Raw genomic sequence first — 18,473 nt, forward strand, 5'->3', positions numbered from 1 at the left:
TGCTGAATGAGCCTGAAACGGCATCCCTGACTTTGCCTCAGCTACTGGCTAAACGTAAGCTCACCGGTGACGAGTACATGAACTGTTTGCGCATGACGGCCTCGTCGAGTTCTGTCGTGCTTAAGCGAGAACCGAAAGACTGCTGGGTCAACAACTACAACCGCCATTTGCTTCTTGCCTGGGATGGAAACCTGGACATCCAATACATCCTGAATGCCTACTCTTGCATCGCATACATCTGCAGCTACATCAGCAAGGCTGAACACGGTCTGAGCCAATACCTGAAATCGGTCATTGAAAACTCCCGCTGCGCAAATGTCAACGAGAGCGATGAAATGAAGCAAATTATGCAAGCGTACTCCAAGAAAAGAGAAGTGAGTGCTCAGGAATGCGTCGCACGTGCGTGCGGCTTGCATATGAAACAGTCCTCCCGCATGGTGGTGGTATTTGTACAAACGAGTGACAATGCGCTGAAAATGAGTTATCCTCTCTCGCTCCTTGAGGGCAAAACGCAGGAATCTCATGAAGTGTGGATGACTGGCCTGCCGGAAAAATACAAATCCAGACCTCAAACAGAGGAATTTGAAGTCATGTGCTTGGCTGATTTTGCATCAATGTGCAGAATTGTTTATGGCAAACAAGCCAAAGGTAAGAATGTTTTGCCTCTGCTGAACGACATGGGCTTTGTCCAGAAAAGAACAGAAAAACATGCGGTCATCAAATACTGCAAATACTCTGAACAAAAGAATCCGGAGGAATATTACTGCTCCTTGCTCAAGCTGTACCTGCCTCATCGTGCTGATTGCCAATTAAAATCTGAACGCTGTCCTTCCTATCAGTTGTTTCATGATAACGCCTGTGTACAGTTACCGTATAACGACTCTGTGGAGCGCGTGTGCCAAATTGTCAGAAGGAACAGAGAAAGGTATGAGAAATACAGTCGAGACATTGACAACGCCGTCCAAGAGGTGGAGGAGAGTGGGCTCGTCATAAACGAATGGTGCCACCTGGCTCCCGAGAGTGAGTTGCAAAGACTCGAATGCGTTGAGGAAATGAACGCGAGAGATGAACCGAACGACAACGTGGAGGAAAATGTCCCGGACTATAACGTCAGGTCCAAAACAACGCAAATGTCCATCGTGACAGAGGCTGCAGCCATCGATCCCGCAGTGTTACGCGACATGTATCGTAACCTGAACCAAAAGCAAGCGTCCGTCTTCTACAAGGTCAGAGATTGGTGCATAAAACGTGTGTGTAGCTCAAAGCCCATTGAGCAGTTCTTCTACCACATCAACGGTGGCGCCGGGACCGGCAAATCGCATCTGATCAAGTGTATCCACGCAGAGGCTACCAAAATACTGCAGAGACTACCACGACTGGCTGAGGAGGCCAACATTTCCAAGCAAACGGTTGTTCTCGCAGCTTTCACTGGCACGGCGGCGTTCAACATTTCCGGGGCAACGTTGCATTGTCTACTCAAACTGCCGAGAAGTCTCAAACCCCCGTACCACGGGCTGGGCAATAAACTGGACGAAGTCAGAGCCGAGCTGTCCATCGCCGAAATACTCATCATCGATGAGATTTCCATGGTGTCGAAAGACCTCTTTGCCACGTGAATGCCAGGTTGAAACAAATCAAAGGAATTAATTTACCTTTCGGTGGCATGTCTGTTCTTGCTGTTGGAGATTTCTTTCAGCTCCCTCCCGTGAGACAGTCCAAACCTCTGTGCGTGTACGATCCTACGCGGCTGGACCACTGGCGTGACGACTTCAAAAAGATCACGCTCACCGCCATCATGAGGCAGAAAGACGATGTCGCCTTTGCCGAACTGCTGAACCGACTCCGCGTCAAAGAAAAGTCAGATGAACTGTCGGAAATGGACAGAGCTCTCCTTGCCACGAGGTACACTTCCCCAGAAATGTGCCCTCTCTGCATCCATTTCAACCTGGTGATCCTGAAAGGGGGATCCTTCCATCTGTGGTCCCTTCTCAAGGTTTCTCATTTTCCCCTGGTAGGGGTTTTTAAGTTTTTCCTTGCCCTTTTGGGAGCTTAAGATCAGGGGATGCTTTGAGAATAATTGTCAATTTCTGTCTATGTGAAGCCCTTTGAGACTGCTTGTGATTTAGGGCTATACAAATAAACTTGACTTGACTTGATTGTTCTGGTGTTTTTTTAACTCGGCTGTATGTATTTGTTTGTTCACGCTGATTTCTCCGACTGCCCGAAATTTTCCATATTCTCAGTGTATGTGTATATCTGTCATCACAGGGACACGAAGAAAGAATCCAATCTGGCGAAAGCCCGTGCGGCTCTGGACTCAGAGGCCACAGAGCGTGAACGTCTGCAGGTGAAGTTGTCCAAGCTGAAGATTGATTTTGACGAGCTGGAAGCAAGGTGAGGCCCGCCCGGCCATTTTATCAAAAATATGCCAACAACAAAATGGATAGTGGATATTAGTGCTGACATAATTGCTTTGCTGCTGGGGCCACACCCCAAGGAAAATCCTCCTCGTGACTAATTGCAGCTCAATTGGACTTTCAGTTAACCATCCCATAGTCGCACATCAATATAAATAGCGCATTTGACTGCGTCGAGGGTTTAATACTGTTTTTGCTCAGGAAGTCGCATCACATTCAAACCCTTAAAGATGAGCTGGAGTTTGAAAAGAAGCTGCATTCCGCGGTCGGTAATTACCATCACTATCGCTTATTTAATTAATGAAAATAAAGCTGAGTCATTCTCACGTCTCACGTAGGACTTGCGCATGGTCCAAAGCCAGCACGAGTCTCGCATGGTGGAGTTGGAAGCCGGCCAAAAAGTGAAAGATCTGGAGGAGGCTCTGTCTACAGAGAGGGAGCGGACCCAGAACAAGGAGGAGAGGTCTTTTTACAGCTTTAGAACATACCACAACGTTTGCTCTCATAGCAATTAATGTCTCCACGTTTGTCCCCAGGGTACGCCAAACCATGTCGGCCAGCAAAAAGAGGAAACGTCCGAAGGACAGCGAGGGTTTGAGCTCGGGCGGATGCAATGTGCCTCGTCCTAAAATCGCCCAGCAGGTCACTGTGGATGAGCAGCAGGTCACTGTGGATGAGCAGCAGGTCACTCTGGATGAGGTGGACTCGTACGGCAAATATGTCAGACTCCGCAATACAGTTGATGAGGTCAGTGGATGTGTCACAGGGGAACATCTTACGAAATTTGCACATTTTCCAGTAACGACTAACCTGTTGAGATCAATTTCAACTATTAGGATCAGAATTTGGGGAACTGGCAGGTGAAGCTCCAGATTGGATCTTCTGCTCCCATCGTATTCAAGTTTGCCGCAGAATTCATCCTGAAGGCCCACGAGAGTGTCACGGTAATCAATCTTATCTGGAAGATCTCAGATACAAGGTGCTCAATATTTCAATGACCTTTACACCGTGTTCCAAATTATTATGCAAGTGACATTTATCTCAGATTTTCCTAAATAGTCGATGCAAAATGAGTCAGCATAATTTTCAAGTCATCAACCATTATTTTGATGAATTCTAATTTTATTGAACAAACCTCCGAATGATCACAGAATTTTTAAAAAATAAAAAACTTAAAATGCACTGTTCCACATTATTACGCACAACAGAGTTTTATAACATTTTATAGGTTTTTATGAACTGAAATGCCCATCTTAAGAATTTACAGCATTAGGAGGTCATATTTACTGAAATCAAAAGCTATTTCAAAGAAAAGACAAACAAGTTACATTTTAACATAGGACCCTTTATTTCAATAAAAAACAAAGTTACATTTTAACATAGGACCCTTTGTTCAACAGCAGCTTCACGATTCTTCCATCCACTGAACTTGTGAGTTTTTGTACAGTTTCTGGTTGAATTTCTTGGCAGGATCTAAGAATAGCCTGCCAGAGCTGCTCTTTGGAATTGAACTGCCTCCCACCTTCGTAGATTTTCTGCTTGACGATGCTCCACAAGTTTTCAATAGGATTGAGGTCAGGGGAGCATGGGGGCCACACCATCAGTTTCTCTCCCTTTATTCCCATAGATGCCAAAGACGTTGACGTATTTCTTGCAGCATGGGATGGTGCATTGTCATGCATGAAGATGATCTTTTGACGGAAAGCACGGTTCTTCCTGTTGTACCATGGACAGAAGTGTTGAGTCAGAAATTCCACGTAGTTAACAGACGTAATTTTGACGCCTTCAGGGACCCTAAAGGGGCCAAGCAGCTCTCTCCCCATGATTCCGGCCCAAAACATCACTCCGCCACCTCCCTGCTGACGCCGCAGCCTTGTTGGGCTATCGTGGCCGTCCACCAACCATCCACGACTCCATCCATCTGTAAAGTCAAGTCAAATCAAGTTTATTTGTATAGCCCTAAATCACAAGCAGTCTCAAAGGGCTTCACATAGACAGAAATTGACAATTATTCTCAAAGCATCCCCTGAGCTCTCAAAAGTGCAAGGAAAAACTTAAAAAACCCTACCTGGCCCATCCAAGGTGGCACGGCACTCGTCGGTGAACAGGACTGTCTGAAAATTTGTCTTCATGTAAGTCTGGGCCCACTGCAGCCGTTTCTGCTTGTTCGCGTTGTTCAGGGGTGGCCGAATGGAGGGTTTCCGCACAACTGCAAGCCTCTGGAGGATCCTGCACCTCGTCGTTCGTGGGACTTCACTGGCACCAGCAGCGTCGAATATTTGTTTGCTCGTCTTTAGTGGCATGCTTGCAGCCGCCCTCTTGATTCGATTTGTTTGTCTTGCAGAAACCTTCCTTGTCGTGCCTTTGTCTGCACGAACGCGCGTTTGCTCCGAATCAGCGACGAATTTCTTCAAAGTTCGATGGTCGCGCTTAAGCTTTCGTGCAATATCGAATGTCTGCATACCTTGTCCAAGGCATCGAACGATTTCACGCTTCTCGACAGCAGAGAGATCCTTTTTCCTCCCCATGGTTGAACGAAATGGCCGAACGCTTAAAAACGCGGAACTTAAATAGACTTGTTAATTACTACAATTGCGCTCACCTGGCAGACTACCATGGACTGTACCATGACTGAGGGTGATTTCAGTACTTGAAAAACAAAAAATGTAATCTTTATGACACTTAAATACATTTTGCATAATAATTTGGAACACGGGACCGTGTTCCAAATTATTATGCAAAGGATATTTATCTCAGATTTTCCTAAATAGCTTCCTTGAAATGTTACCCGGCTTTTGAGCTCTCCTGCCGGGCGTGGGTTTGCGTCAGCGCCCGGTAACATTATGGAAGCTAAAAGAAAGAAAAAAGAAACAAATCTAAGTGCGATTGCTGGTGTCTAAATACATTTTGCATAATAATTTGGAACACGGGACCGTGTTCCAAATTATTATGCAAGTGATATTTATCTCAGATTTTCCTAAATAGCTTTACTCGTCGTGCCGACCGGAGGGAGGCCACTCCCCGCCGCAGCTGAACAGTCATCCCGGCCTAGTGGAGGTCTGCGCAGGGGGGGTCTTCCTTGAAATGTTACCCGGCTTTTGAGCTCTCCTGCCGGGCGTGGGTTTGCGTCAGCGCCCGGTAACATTATGGAAGCTAAAAGAAAGAAAAAAGAAACAAATCTAAGAGCAAGTGCTGGTGTATTTACTCGTCGTGTCCACCGGAGGGAGGCAACTCCCCGCCGCAGCTGCAGAGGCAGCTTTGAAAAGTCATCCCGGCCTAGTGGAGGTCTGCGCAGGGGGGGTCTTCCTTGAAATGTTACCCGGCTTTTGAGCTCTCCTGTCCGGCGTGGGTTTGCGTCAGCGGCCGGTGTCATTTACTCGTCGTGCCGACCGGAGGGAGGCCACTCCCCGCCGCAGCTGAACAGTCATCCCGGCCTAGTGGAGGTCTGCGCAGGGGGGGTCTTCCTTGAAATGTTACCCGGCTTTTGAGCTCTCCTGCCGGGCGTGGGTTTGCGTCAGCGCCCGGTAACATTATGGAAGCTAAAAGAAAGAAAAAAGAAACAAATCTAAGTGCGATTGCTGGTGTCTAAATACATTTTGCATAATAATTTGGAACACGGGACCGTGTTCCAAATTATTATGCAAGTGATATTTATCTCAGATTTTCCTAAATAGCTTTACTCGTCGTGCCGACCGGAGGGAGGCCACTCCCCGCCGCAGCTGAACAGTCATCCCGGCCTAGTGGAGGTCTGCGCAGGGGGGGTCTTCCTTGAAATGTTACCCGGCTTTTGAGCTCTCCTGCCGGGCGTGGGTTTGCGTCAGCGCCCGGTAACATTATGGAAGCTAAAAGAAAGAAAAAAGAAACAAATCTAAGAGCAAGTGCTGGTGTATTTACTCGTCGTGTCCACCGGAGGGAGGCAACTCCCCGCCGCAGCTGCAGAGGCAGCTTTGAAAAGTCATCCCGGCCTAGTGGAGGTCTGCGCAGGGGGGGTCTTCCTTGAAATGTTACCCGGCTTTTGAGCTCTCCTGTCCGGCGTGGGTTTGCGTCAGCGGCCGGTGTCATTTACTCGTCGTGCCGACCGGAGGGAGGCCACTCCCCGCCGCAGCTGAACAGTCATCCCGGCCTAGTGGAGGTCTGCGCAGGGGGGGTCTTCCTTGAAATGTTACCCGGCTTTTGAGCTCTCCTGTCCGGCGTGGGTTTGCGTCAGCGGCCGGTGTCATTTACTCGTCGTGCCGACCGGAGGGAGGCCACTCCCCGCCACAGCTGAACAGTCATCCCGGCCTAGTGGAGGTCTGCGCAGGGGGGGTCTTCCTTGAAATGTTACCCGGCTTTTGAGCTCTCCTGTCCGGCGTGGGTTTGCGTCAGCGGCCGGTGTCATTTACTCGTCGTGCCGACCGGAGGGAGGCCACTCCCCGCCACAGCTGAACAGTCATCCCGGCCTAGTGGAGGTCTGCGCAGGGGGGGTCTTCCTTGAAATGTTACCCGGCTTTTGAGCTCTCCTGTCCGGCGTGGGTTTGCGTCAGCGGCCGGTGTCATTTACTCGTCGTGCCGACCGGAGGGAGGCCACTCCCCGCCACAGCTGAACAGTCATCCCGGCCTAGTGGAGGTCTGCGCAGGGGGGGTCTTCCTTGAAATGTTACCCGGCTTTTGAGCTCTCCTGTCCGGCGTGGGTTTGCGTCAGCGGCCGGTGTCATTTACTCGTCGTGCCGACCGGAGGGAGGCCACTCCCCGCCACAGCTGAACAGTCATCCCGGCCTAGTGGAGGTCTGCGCAGGGGGGGTCTTCCTTGAAATGTTACCCGGCTTTTGAGCTCTCCTGTCCGGCGTGGGTTTGCGTCAGCGGCCGGTGTCATTTACTCGTCGTGCCGACCGGAGGGAGGCCACTCCCCGCCACAGCTGAACAGTCATCCCGGCCTAGTGGAGGTCTGCGCAGGGGGGGTCTTCCTTGAAATGTTACCCGGCTTTTGAGCTCTCCTGTCCGGCGTGGGTTTGCGTCAGCGGCCGGTGTCATTTACTCGTCGTGCCGACCGGAGGGAGGCCACTCCCCGCCACAGCTGAACAGTCATCCCGGCCTAGTGGAGGTCTGCGCAGGGGGGGTCTTCCTTGAAATGTTACCCGGCTTTTGAGCTCTCCTGTCCGGCGTGGGTTTGCGTCAGCGGCCGGTGTCATTTACTCGTCGTGCCGACCGGAGGGAGGCCACTCCCCGCCACAGCTGAACAGTCATCCCGGCCTAGTGGAGGTCTGCGCAGGGGGGGTCTTCCTTGAAATGTTACCCGGCTTTTGAGCTCTCCTGTCCGGCGTGGGTTTGCGTCAGCGGCCGGTGTCATTTACTCGTCGTGCCGACCGGAGGGAGGCCACTCCCCGCCACAGCTGAACAGTCATCCCGGCCTAGTGGAGGTCTGCGCAGGGGGGGTCTTCCTTGAAATGTTACCCGGCTTTTGAGCTCTCCTGTCCGGCGTGGGTTTGCGTCAGCGGCCGGTGTCATTTACTCGTCGTGCCGACCGGAGGGAGGCCACTCCCCGCCACAGCTGAACAGTCATCCCGGCCTAGTGGAGGTCTGCGCAGGGGGGGTCTTCCTTGAAATGTTACCCGGCTTTTGAGCTCTCCTGTCCGGCGTGGGTTTGCGTCAGCGGCCGGTGTCATTTACTCGTCGTGCCGACCGGAGGGAGGCCACTCCCCGCCACAGCTGAACAGTCATCCCGGCCTAGTGGAGGTCTGCGCAGGGGGGGTCTTCCTTGAAATGTTACCCGGCTTTTGAGCTCTCCTGTCCGGCGTGGGTTTGCGTCAGCGGCCGGTGTCATTTACTCGTCGTGCCGACCGGAGGGAGGCCACTCCCCGCCGCAGCTGAACAGTCATCCCGGCCTAGTGGAGGTCTGCGCAGGGGGGGTCTTCCTTGAAATGTTACCCGGCTTTTGAGCTCTCCTGTCCGGCGTGGGTTTGCGTCAGCGGCCGGTGTCATTTACTCGTCGTGCCGACCGGAGGGAGGCCACTCACCGCCACAGCTGAACAGTCATCCCGGCCTAGTGGAGGTCTGCGCAGGGGGGGTCTTCCTTGAAATGTTACCCGGCTTTTGAGCTCTCCTGTCCGGCGTGGGTTTGCGTCAGCGGCCGGTGTCATTTACTCGTCGTGCCGACCGGAGGGAGGCCACTCCCCGCCACAGCTGAACAGTCATCCCGGCCTAGTGGAGGTCTGCGCAGGGGGGGTCTTCCTTGAAATGTTACCCGGCTTTTGAGCTCTCCTGTCCGGCGTGGGTTTGCGTCAGCGGCCGGTGTCATTTACTCGTCGTGCCGACCGGAGGGAGGCCACTCCCCGCCACAGCTGAACAGTCATCCCGGCCTAGTGGAGGTCTGCGCAGGGGGGGTCTTCCTTGAAATGTTACCCGGCTTTTGAGCTCTCCTGTCCGGCGTGGGTTTGCGTCAGCGGCCGGTGTCATTTACTCGTCGTGCCGACCGGAGGGAGGCCACTCCCCGCCACAGCTGAACAGTCATCCCGGCCTAGTGGAGGTCTGCGCAGGGGGGGTCTTCCTTGAAATGTTACCCGGCTTTTGAGCTCTCCTGTCCGGCGTGGGTTTGCGTCAGCGGCCGGTGTCATTTACTCGTCGTGCCGACCGGAGGGAGGCCACTCCCCGCCACAGCTGAACAGTCATCCCGGCCTAGTGGAGGTCTGCGCAGGGGGGGTCTTCCTTGAAATGTTACCCGGCTTTTGAGCTCTCCTGTCCGGCGTGGGTTTGCGTCAGCGGCCGGTGTCATTTACTCGTCGTGCCGACCGGAGGGAGGCCACTCCCCGCCACAGCTGAACAGTCATCCCGGCCTAGTGGAGGTCTGCGCAGGGGGGGTCTTCCTTGAAATGTTACCCGGCTTTTGAGCTCTCCTGTCCGGCGTGGGTTTGCGTCAGCGGCCGGTGTCATTTACTCGTCGTGCCGACCGGAGGGAGGCCACTCCCCGCCACAGCTGAACAGTCATCCCGGCCTAGTGGAGGTCTGCGCAGGGGGGGTCTTCCTTGAAATGTTACCCGGCTTTTGAGCTCTCCTGTCCGGCGTGGGTTTGCGTCAGCGGCCGGTGTCATTTACTCGTCGTGCCGACCGGAGGGAGGCCACTCCCCGCCACAGCTGAACAGTCATCCCGGCCTAGTGGAGGTCTGCGCAGGGGGGGTCTTCCTTGAAATGTTACCCGGCTTTTGAGCTCTCCTGTCCGGCGTGGGTTTGCGTCAGCGGCCGGTGTCATTTACTCGTCGTGCCGACCGGAGGGAGGCCACTCCCCGCCACAGCTGAACAGTCATCCCGGCCTAGTGGAGGTCTGCGCAGGGGGGGTCTTCCTTGAAATGTTACCCGGCTTTTGAGCTCTCCTGTCCGGCGTGGGTTTGCGTCAGCGGCCGGTGTCATTTACTCGTCGTGCCGACCGGAGGGAGGCCACTCCCCGCCACAGCTGAACAGTCATCCCGGCCTAGTGGAGGTCTGCGCAGGGGGGGTCTTCCTTGAAATGTTACCCGGCTTTTGAGCTCTCCTGTCCGGCGTTGGTTTGCGTCAGCGGCCGGTGTCATTTACTCGTCGTGCCGACCGGAGGGAGGCCACTCCCCGCCACAGCTGAACAGTCATCCCGGCCTAGTGGAGGTCTGCGCAGGGGGGGTCTTCCTTGAAATGTTACCCGGCTTTTGAGCTCTCCTGTCCGGCGTGGGTTTGCGTCAGCGGCCGGTGTCATTTACTCGTCGTGCCGACCGGAGGGAGGCCACTCCCCGCCACAGCTGAACAGTCATCCCGGCCTAGTGGAGGTCTGCGCAGGGGGGGTCTTCCTTGAAATGTTACCCGGCTTTTGAGCTCTCCTGTCCGGCGTGGGTTTGCGTCAGCGGCCGGTGTCATTTACTCGTCGTGCCGACCGGAGGGAGGCCACTCCCCGCCACAGCTGAACAGTCATCCCGGCCTAGTGGAGGTCTGCGCAGGGGGGGTCTTCCTTGAAATGTTACCCGGCTTTTGAGCTCTCCTGTCCGGCGTGGGTTTGCGTCAGCGGCCGGTGTCATTTACTCGTCGTGTCCACCGGAGGGAGGCCACTCCCCGCCGCAGCTGCAGCGGCAGCTTTGAAACGTCATCCCGGCCCCCTGGAACTGTGCGCGGGGGGGGCGATGCGTCCCGTGCGAGGTACCAGGTCGCGCTGCGCCGTCTGCCTGGCCGCTTTGGGCCCGCTGGAAGTCTATTAAAGCTCCGCGATCTCCGCCTCGGTGCTTAAAAAGCGTCCATCCGCTCTCCTGGAGCTTCTTTCGGTCATCTCGTCCGCGTGCACGGCCTGCCGGTGGCACCGGCTGGAGCTCCGCAAAAAGCTCCATTTCTGTTAAAAATGCTTAGCCGCGTCCCTGGAAGCCCAATCGGGCGTAGAAAGTGAGGGGGAAGGCCCCCAAAGCACCGGCTGGAAGTCCCAAAAAAGCTCCATGATTGGTCAATAATGCTTAGCCGCCTCCCTGGAAGCCTAATCGGGCATAAAAAGCTAGGCGGAACGGCCCCAAAGCTCCACACGGAAGTCCCAAAAAAGCTCCATGATTGGTCAATAATGCTTAGCCGCCTCCCTGGAAGCCTAAGCGGGCATAAAAAGCTAGGCGGAACGGCCCCAAAGCTCCACACGGAAGTCCCAAAAAAGCTCCATGATTGGTCAATAATGCTTAGCCGCCTCCCTGGAAGCCTAATCGGGCATAAAAAGTTAGGCGGAACGGCCCCAAAGCTCCACACGGAAGTCCCAAAAAAGCTCCATGATTGGTCAATAATGCTTAGCCGCCTCCCTGGAAGCCTAATCGGGCATAAAAAGTTAGGCGGAACGGCTCCAAAGCTCCACACGGAAGTCCCAAAAAAGCTCCATGATTGGTCAATAATGCTTAGCCGCCTCCCTGGAAGCCTAATCGGGCATAAAAAGTTAGGCGGAACGGCCCCAAAGCTCCACACGGAAGTCCGAAAAAAGCTCAAAAATTTTCTAAGTGCCAACGGCTCATTCGCCGTAATGTGTCCGCTCCGCGCTGGTTCCCCGGTCGGCCGCGAATAGCGCAAAATCAGCCTCACGGAAGTTCGAAAAAAGCTCAAAAATTTTCTAAGTGCCAACGGCTCATTCGCCGTAATGTGTCCGCTCCGCGCTGGTTCCCCGGTCGGCCGCGAATAGCGCAAAATCAGCCTCACGGAAGTTCGAAAAAAGCTCAAAAATTTTCTAAGTGCCAACGGCTCATTCGCCGTAATGTGTCCGCTCCGCGCTGGTTCCCCGGTCGGCCGCGAATAGCGCAAAATCAGCCTCACGGAAGTTCGAAAAAAGCTCAAAAATTTTCTAAGTGCCAACGGCTCATTCGCCGTAATGTGTCCGCTCCGCGCTGGTTCCCCGGTCGGCCGCGAATAGCGCAAAATCAGCCTCACGGAAGTTCGAAAAAAGCTCAAAAATTTTCTAAGTGCCAACGGCTCATTCGCCGTAATGTGTCCGCTCCGCGCTGGTTCCCCGGTCGGCCGCGAATAGCGCAAAAATCAGCCTAAGTGCAGTACCAACCTTGGCGTGTTGGTGCGCCAGAGTACGATGAGTTGGTCCCCCTAGTCACTGTACTCATTACCTTTACCCCCTAATCGCAAAATATAGTCAGAACGTATATGCAGAAGACTATTTTTTTCTTTTTTAAAATTTTCTAAGTGCCAGCGGATGCTGGCACACGAACTGTCCGAGCTACGACGGTTCTCCGGTCGGACAGCGAGGGTGAAAAAGCGGTCCTAAAATCACCGAGGGCTGCCGCACAAGTTGTCCGAGTGGCGACGGTTCCCCGGTCGGCCACGAATGTCGAAAATTCGGCCTCTCCACCACGGAGGTCGGTGAGAATTTCAGAATATTTTCTAAGTGCCAACGGCTCTTGCGCCGTAAAGTGTCCGCTTTGCCTGGTTCCCTCGGTCGGCCACAAATAGCGAAAAATCAGCCTCTCCTTCTGGAGCTCGCCTAAGTGCCAACGGCTCTTGCGCCGTAATGTGTCCGCTTTGTCTGGTTCCCTCGGTCGGCCACAAACGGCGAAAAATCAGCCTCTCCTTCTGGAGCTCGTGCCAACTTTGGCGAATATTTTCTAAGTGCCAACGGCTCTTGCGCCGTAAAGTGTCCGCTTTGCCTGGTTCCCTCGGTCGGCCACAAATAGCGAAAAATCAGCCTCTCCTTCTGGAGCTCGCCTAAGTGCCAACGGCTCTTGCGCCGTAATGTGTCCGCTTTGTCTGGTTCCCTCGGTCGGCCACAAACGGCGAAAAATCAGCCTCTCATTCTGGAGCTCGTGCCAACTTTGGCGAATATTTTCTAAGTGCCAACGGCTCTTGCGCCGTAATGTGTCCGCTTTGCCTGGTTCCCTCGGTCGGCCACAAATAGCGAAAAAATCAGCCTCTCCTTCTGGAGCTCGCCTAAGTGCCAACGGCTCTTGCGCCGTAATGTGTCCGCTTTGCCTGGTTCCCTCGGTCGGCCACAAACGGCGAAAAATCAGCCTCTCATTCTGGAGCTCGTGCCAACTTTGGCGAATATTTTCTAAGTGCCAACGGCTCTTGCGCCGTAATGTGTCCGCTTTGCCTGGTTCCCTCGGTCGGCCACAAATAGCGAAAAAATCAGCCTCTCCTTCTGGAGCTCGCCTAAGTGCCAACGGCTCTTGCGCCGTAATGTGTCCGCTTTGTCTGGTTCCCTCGGTCGGCCACAAACGGCGAAAAATCAGCCTCTCATTCTGGAGCTCGTGCCAACTTTGGCGAATATTTTCTAAGTGCCAACGGCTCTTGCGCCGTAATGTGTCCGCTTTGCCTGGTTCCCTCGGTCGGCCACAAATAGCGAAAAAATCAGCCTCTCCTTCTGGAGCTCGCCTAAGTGCCAACGGCTCTTGCGCCGTAATGTGTCCGCTTTGCCTGGTTCCCTCGGTCGGCCACAAACGGCGAAAAATCAGCCTCTCATTCTGGAGCTCGTGCCAACTTTGGCGAATATTTTCTAAGTGCCAACGGCTCTTGCGCCGTAATGTGTCCGCTTTGCCTGGTTCCCTCGGTCGGCCACGAACGGCGAAAAATCAGCCTCTCCTTCTGGAGCTCGCCTAAGTGCCAACGGCTCTTGCGCCGTAATGTGTCCGCTTTGCCTGGTTCCCTCGGTCGGCCACAAATAGCGAAAAACCAGCCTCTCCTTCTGGAGCTCGCCTAAGTGCCAACGGCTCTTGCGCCGTAATGTGTCCGCTTTGCCTGGTTCCCTCGGTCGGCCACAAATAGCGAAAAACCAGCCTCTCCTTCTGGAGCTCGCCTAAGTGCCAACGGCTCTTGCGCCGTAATGTGTCCGCTTTGCCTGGTTCCCTCGGTCGGCCACAAACGGCGAAAAATCAGCCTCTCCTTCTGGAGCTCGCCTAAGTGCCAACGGCTCTTGCGCCGTAATGTGTCCGCTTTGCCTGGTTCCCTCGGTCGGCCACAAATAGCGAAAAACCAGCCTCTCCTTCTGGAGCTCGCCTAAGTGCCAACGGCTCTTGCGCCGTAATGTGTCCGCTTTGCCTGGTTCCCTCGGTCGGCCACAAACGGCGAAAAATCAGCCTCTCCTTCTGGAGCTCGCCTAAGTGCCAACGGCTCTTGCGCCGTAATGTGTCCGCTTTGCCTGGTTCCCTCGGTCGGCCACAAATAGCGAAAAACCAGCCTCTCCTTCTGGAGCTCGCGCCAACTTTGTAAAAAAATTTCTAAGTGCCAACGGCTCTTGCGCCGTAAAGTGTCCGCTTTGCCTGGTTCCCTCGGTCGGCCACAAATAGCGAAAAATCAGCCTCTCCTTCTGGAGCTCGCCTAAGTGCCAACGGCTCTTGCGCCGTAATGTGTCCGCTTTGCCTGGTTCCCTCGGTCGGCCACAAATAGCGAAAAACCAGCCTCTCCTTCTGGAGCTCGCCTAAGTGCCAACGGCTCTTGCGCCGTAATGTGTCCGCTTTGCCTGGTTCCCTCGGTCGGCCACAAACGGCGAAAAATCAGCCTCTCCTTCTGGAGCTCGCCTAAGTGCCAACGGCTCTTGCGCCGTAATGTGTCCGCTTTGCCTGGTTCCCTCGGTCGGCCACAAATAGCGAAAAACCAGCCTCTCCTTCTGGAGCTCGCCTAAGTGCCAACGGCTCTTGCGCCGTAATGTGTCCGCTTTGCCTGGTTCCCTCGGTCGGCCACAAACGGCGAAAAATCAGCCTCTCCTTCTGGAGCTCGCCTAAGTGCCAACGGCTCTTGCGCCGTAATGTGTCCGCTTTGCCTGGTTCCCTCGGTCGGCCACAAATAGCAAAAAACCAGCCTCTCCTTCTGGAGCTCGCGCCAACTTTGTAAAAAAATTTCTAAGTGCCAACGGCTCTTGCGCCGTAAAGTGTCCGCTTTGCCTGGTTCCCTCGGTCGGCCACAAATAGCGAAAAATCAGCCTCTCCTTCTGGAGCTCGCCTAAGTGCCAACGGCTCTTGCGCCGTAATGTGTCCGCTTTGCCTGGTTCCCTCGGTCGGCCACAAATAGCGAAAAACCAGCCTCTCCTTCTGGAGCTCGCCTAAGTGCCAACGGCTCTTGCGCCGTAATGTGTCCGCTTTGCCTGGTTCCCTCGGTCGGCCACAAATAGCGAAAAATCAGCCTCTCCTTCTGGAGCTCGCCTAAGTGCCAACGGCTCTTGCGCCGTAATGTGTCCGCTTTGCCTGGTTCCCTCGGTCGGCCACAAATAGCGAAAAATCAGCCTCTCCTTCTGGAGCTCGCCTAAGTGCCAACGGCTCTTGCGCCGTAATGTGTCCGCTTTGCCTGGTTCCCTCGGTCGGCCACAAATAGCGAAAAACCAGCCTCTCCTTCTGGAGCTCGCCTAAGTGCCAACGGCTCTTGCGCCGTAATGTGTCCGCTTTGCCTGGTTCCCTCGGTCGGCCACAAATAGCGAAAAATCAGCCTCTCCTTCTGGAGCTCGCCTAAGTGCCAACGGCTCTTGCGCCGTAATGTGTCCGCTTTGCCTGGTTCCCTCGGTCGGCCACAAATAGCGAAAAACCAGCCTCTCCTTCTGGAGCTCGCGCCAACTTTGTCAAAAAATTTCTAAGTGCCAACGGCTCTTGCGCCGTAAAGTGTCCGCTTTGCCTGGTTCCCTCGGTCGGCCACAAATAGCGAAAAATCAGCCTCTCCTTCTGGAGCTCGTGCCAACTTTGGCGAATATTTTCTAAGTGCCAACGGCTCTTGCGCCGTAATGTGTCCGCTTTGCCTGGTTCCCTCGGTCGGCCACAAATAGCGAAAAATCAGCCTCTCCTTCTGGAGCTCGCCTAAGTGCCAACGGCTCTTGCGCCGTAAAGTGTCCGCTTTGTCTGGTTCCCTCGGTCGGCCACAAACGGCGAAAAATCAGCCTCTCCTTCTGGAGCTCGTGCCAACTTTGGCGAATATTTTCTAAGTGCCAACGGCTCTTGCGCCGTAAAGTGTCCGCTTTGTCTGGTTCCCTCGGTCGGCCACAAATAGCGAAAAATCAGCCTCTCCTTCTGGAGCTCGCGCAAGTGCCAACGGCTCTTGCGCCGTAAAGTGTCCGCTTTGTCTGGTTCCCTCGGTCGGCCACAAATAGCGAAAAATCAGCCTCTCCTTCTGGAGCTCGTGCCAACTTTGGCGAATATTTTCTAAGTGCCAACGGCTCTTGCGCCGTAATGTGTCCGCTTTGTCTGGTTCCCTCGGTCGGCCACAAATAGCGAAAAATCAGCCTCTCCTTCTGGAGCTCGTGCCAACTTTGGCGAATATTTTCTAAGTGCCAACGGCTCTTGCGCCGTAAAGTGTCCGCTTTGCCTGGTTCCCTCGGTCGGCCACAAATAGCGAAAAATCAGCCTCTCCTTCTGGAGCTCGCGCCAACTTTGTCAAAAAATTTCTAAGTGCCAACGGCTCTTGCGCCGTAAAGTGTCCGCTTTGCCTGGTTCCCTCGGTCGGCCACAAATAGCGAAAAATCAGCCTCTCCTTCTGGAGCTCGCGCCAACTTTGTCAAAAAATTTCTAAGTGCCAACGGCTCTTGCGCCGTAAAGTGTCCGCTTTGCCTGGTTCCCTCGGTCGGCCACAAATAGCGAAAAATCAGCCTCTCCTTCTGGAGCTCGCGCCAACTTTGTCAAAAAATTTCTAAGTGCCAACGGCTCTTGCGCCGTAAAGTGTCCGCTTTGCCTGGTTCCCTCGGTCGGCCACAAATAGCGAAAAATCAGCCTCTCCTTCTGGAGCTCGCGCCAACTTTGTCGAAAAATTTCTAAGTGCCAACGGCTCTTGCGCCGTAAAGTGTCCGCTTTGTCTGGTTCCCTCGGTCGGCCGCAAATAGCGAAAAATCAGCCTCTCGCCCGTCAGGTACCAGGCGTTGGGGTACCAGGGGTAAGTGCAGTACCAGCTTTGGTCTGTTGGTGCGCCAGAGTACGATGAGTTGGTCCCCCTAGTCACTGTACTCATTACCTTTACCCCCAAATCGCAAAATATAGTCAGAACGAGTGTGGGGAACACAAGTTTTGGCCCCGAGAACCAGGCGGCTGGTGTCTCTAGCGATGTGTTCCCCCCCAAAAAGTGTTCACATGCTCGGACAGCGAACCTAGGAGCTACCGCAAAGCACTCTGGAAGTGCAAGAGCGAAAAATTTTCTAAGTACAAAAACTCTCGAAAATTTTCAAAGTGTCACAGTGCTCGAAAATTTTCAAAGTGCTACATGCTTTCCATCCAAGGAAGGAATAGTGGAGGACCGGCCGCCTCCTTAAACACAAGCCGGCGGAACGACGGGGAGGACCGGCCGCCTCCTTAAACACAGGCCGGTGGAACGTTTGGCAGAATTCTTCTCGTGGAGGACCGGCCGCCTCCTTAAACACAAGCCGGCGGAACGACGGGGAGGACCGGCCGCCTCCTTAAACACAGGCCGGTGGAACGTTTGGCAGAATTCTTCTCGTGGAGGACCGGCCGCCTCCTTAAACACAGGCCGGTGGGAACGGTTGGCAGAATTGCGTGACGGCCGCCTGCTCCCGGCGTCCGCACGTGAACGAACACCCCCTCCCGGGGACGGCCGTCTGCTCCCGACCGCCGTCCTTCACCCCCTCACCTTCCGGACCCCCGTCTGCTCCCGGCGGGCCTCCGAGTACCCCCACCTTCTCCCGAACTGACCGACAGGCAATGAGACCCGCCTTGGTAGGGCCCCCACCGGCCCCGGCTCGCGCCGGCGTTGGGTGGACGGTTCCTCCCCACTTGCGGGTCGCTCTCCACGGAGGACCGGTCGCCTCACTAAACATAGGCCGGGCGAAAATCTGCGAATGTTATACATCCAAGGAGGGAGGACCGGCCGCCTCCTTAAACCACCGGCCGGGCGAAAATATGCGAATGTTATACATCCAAGGAGGGAGGACCGGTCGCCTCACTAAACATAGGCCGGGCGAAAATCTGCGAATGTTATACATCCAAGGAGGGAGGACCGGCCGCCTCCTTAAACCACCGGCCGGGCGAAAATCTGCGAATGTTATACATCCAAGAAAGGAAGGAAGGAGGGAACCGGCCGCCTCCTTAAACACAGGCCGGGCGAAAATCTGCGAATCTTATCCATCCAAGGACGGAGGACCGGCCGCCTCCTTAAACACAGGCCGGTAGGAACGGTTGGCAGAATCGCGTGACGGCCGCCTGCTCCCGGCGTCCGCACGTGAACGAACACCCCCTCCCGGGGACGGCCGTCTGCTCCCGGCCGCCGTCCTTCACCCCCCTCAGCTTCCGGACCCCCGTCTGCTCCCGGCGGGCCTCCGAGTACCCTCCCCTTCTCCCGAACTGACCGACTGGCACTCATGACCCGCCTTGGTAGGGCCCCCACCGGCCCCGGCTCGCGCCGGCGTTGGGTGGACGGTTCCTCCCCACTTGCGGGTCGCACTCTAGCGCCTCGGCCGCCGCGAGAGCGTGCGCTACGCGCCGCCCCCGCAGGCCTTGGCGCGACCGAACGGCAGCGAGACCGAGACGCCCCGAATCACCCACCTAGAGGAAATCAACGGAGGCCGAGCGCGCGATCCGATTGCGGCACGCCGCGTGGGTGTCCGCCGGCCGCGCCGGTCTACCGCGAATGCTGTTTCTCAAACCCTTGCCTAACCAGACGGCACCGCGGGATGTGTTGTCG

This window comes from Syngnathus typhle, unplaced genomic scaffold (genome assembly GCF_033458585.1).
Source record: "Syngnathus typhle isolate RoL2023-S1 ecotype Sweden unplaced genomic scaffold, RoL_Styp_1.0 HiC_scaffold_196, whole genome shotgun sequence".
Taxonomy (NCBI): domain Eukaryota; kingdom Metazoa; phylum Chordata; class Actinopteri; order Syngnathiformes; family Syngnathidae; genus Syngnathus; species Syngnathus typhle.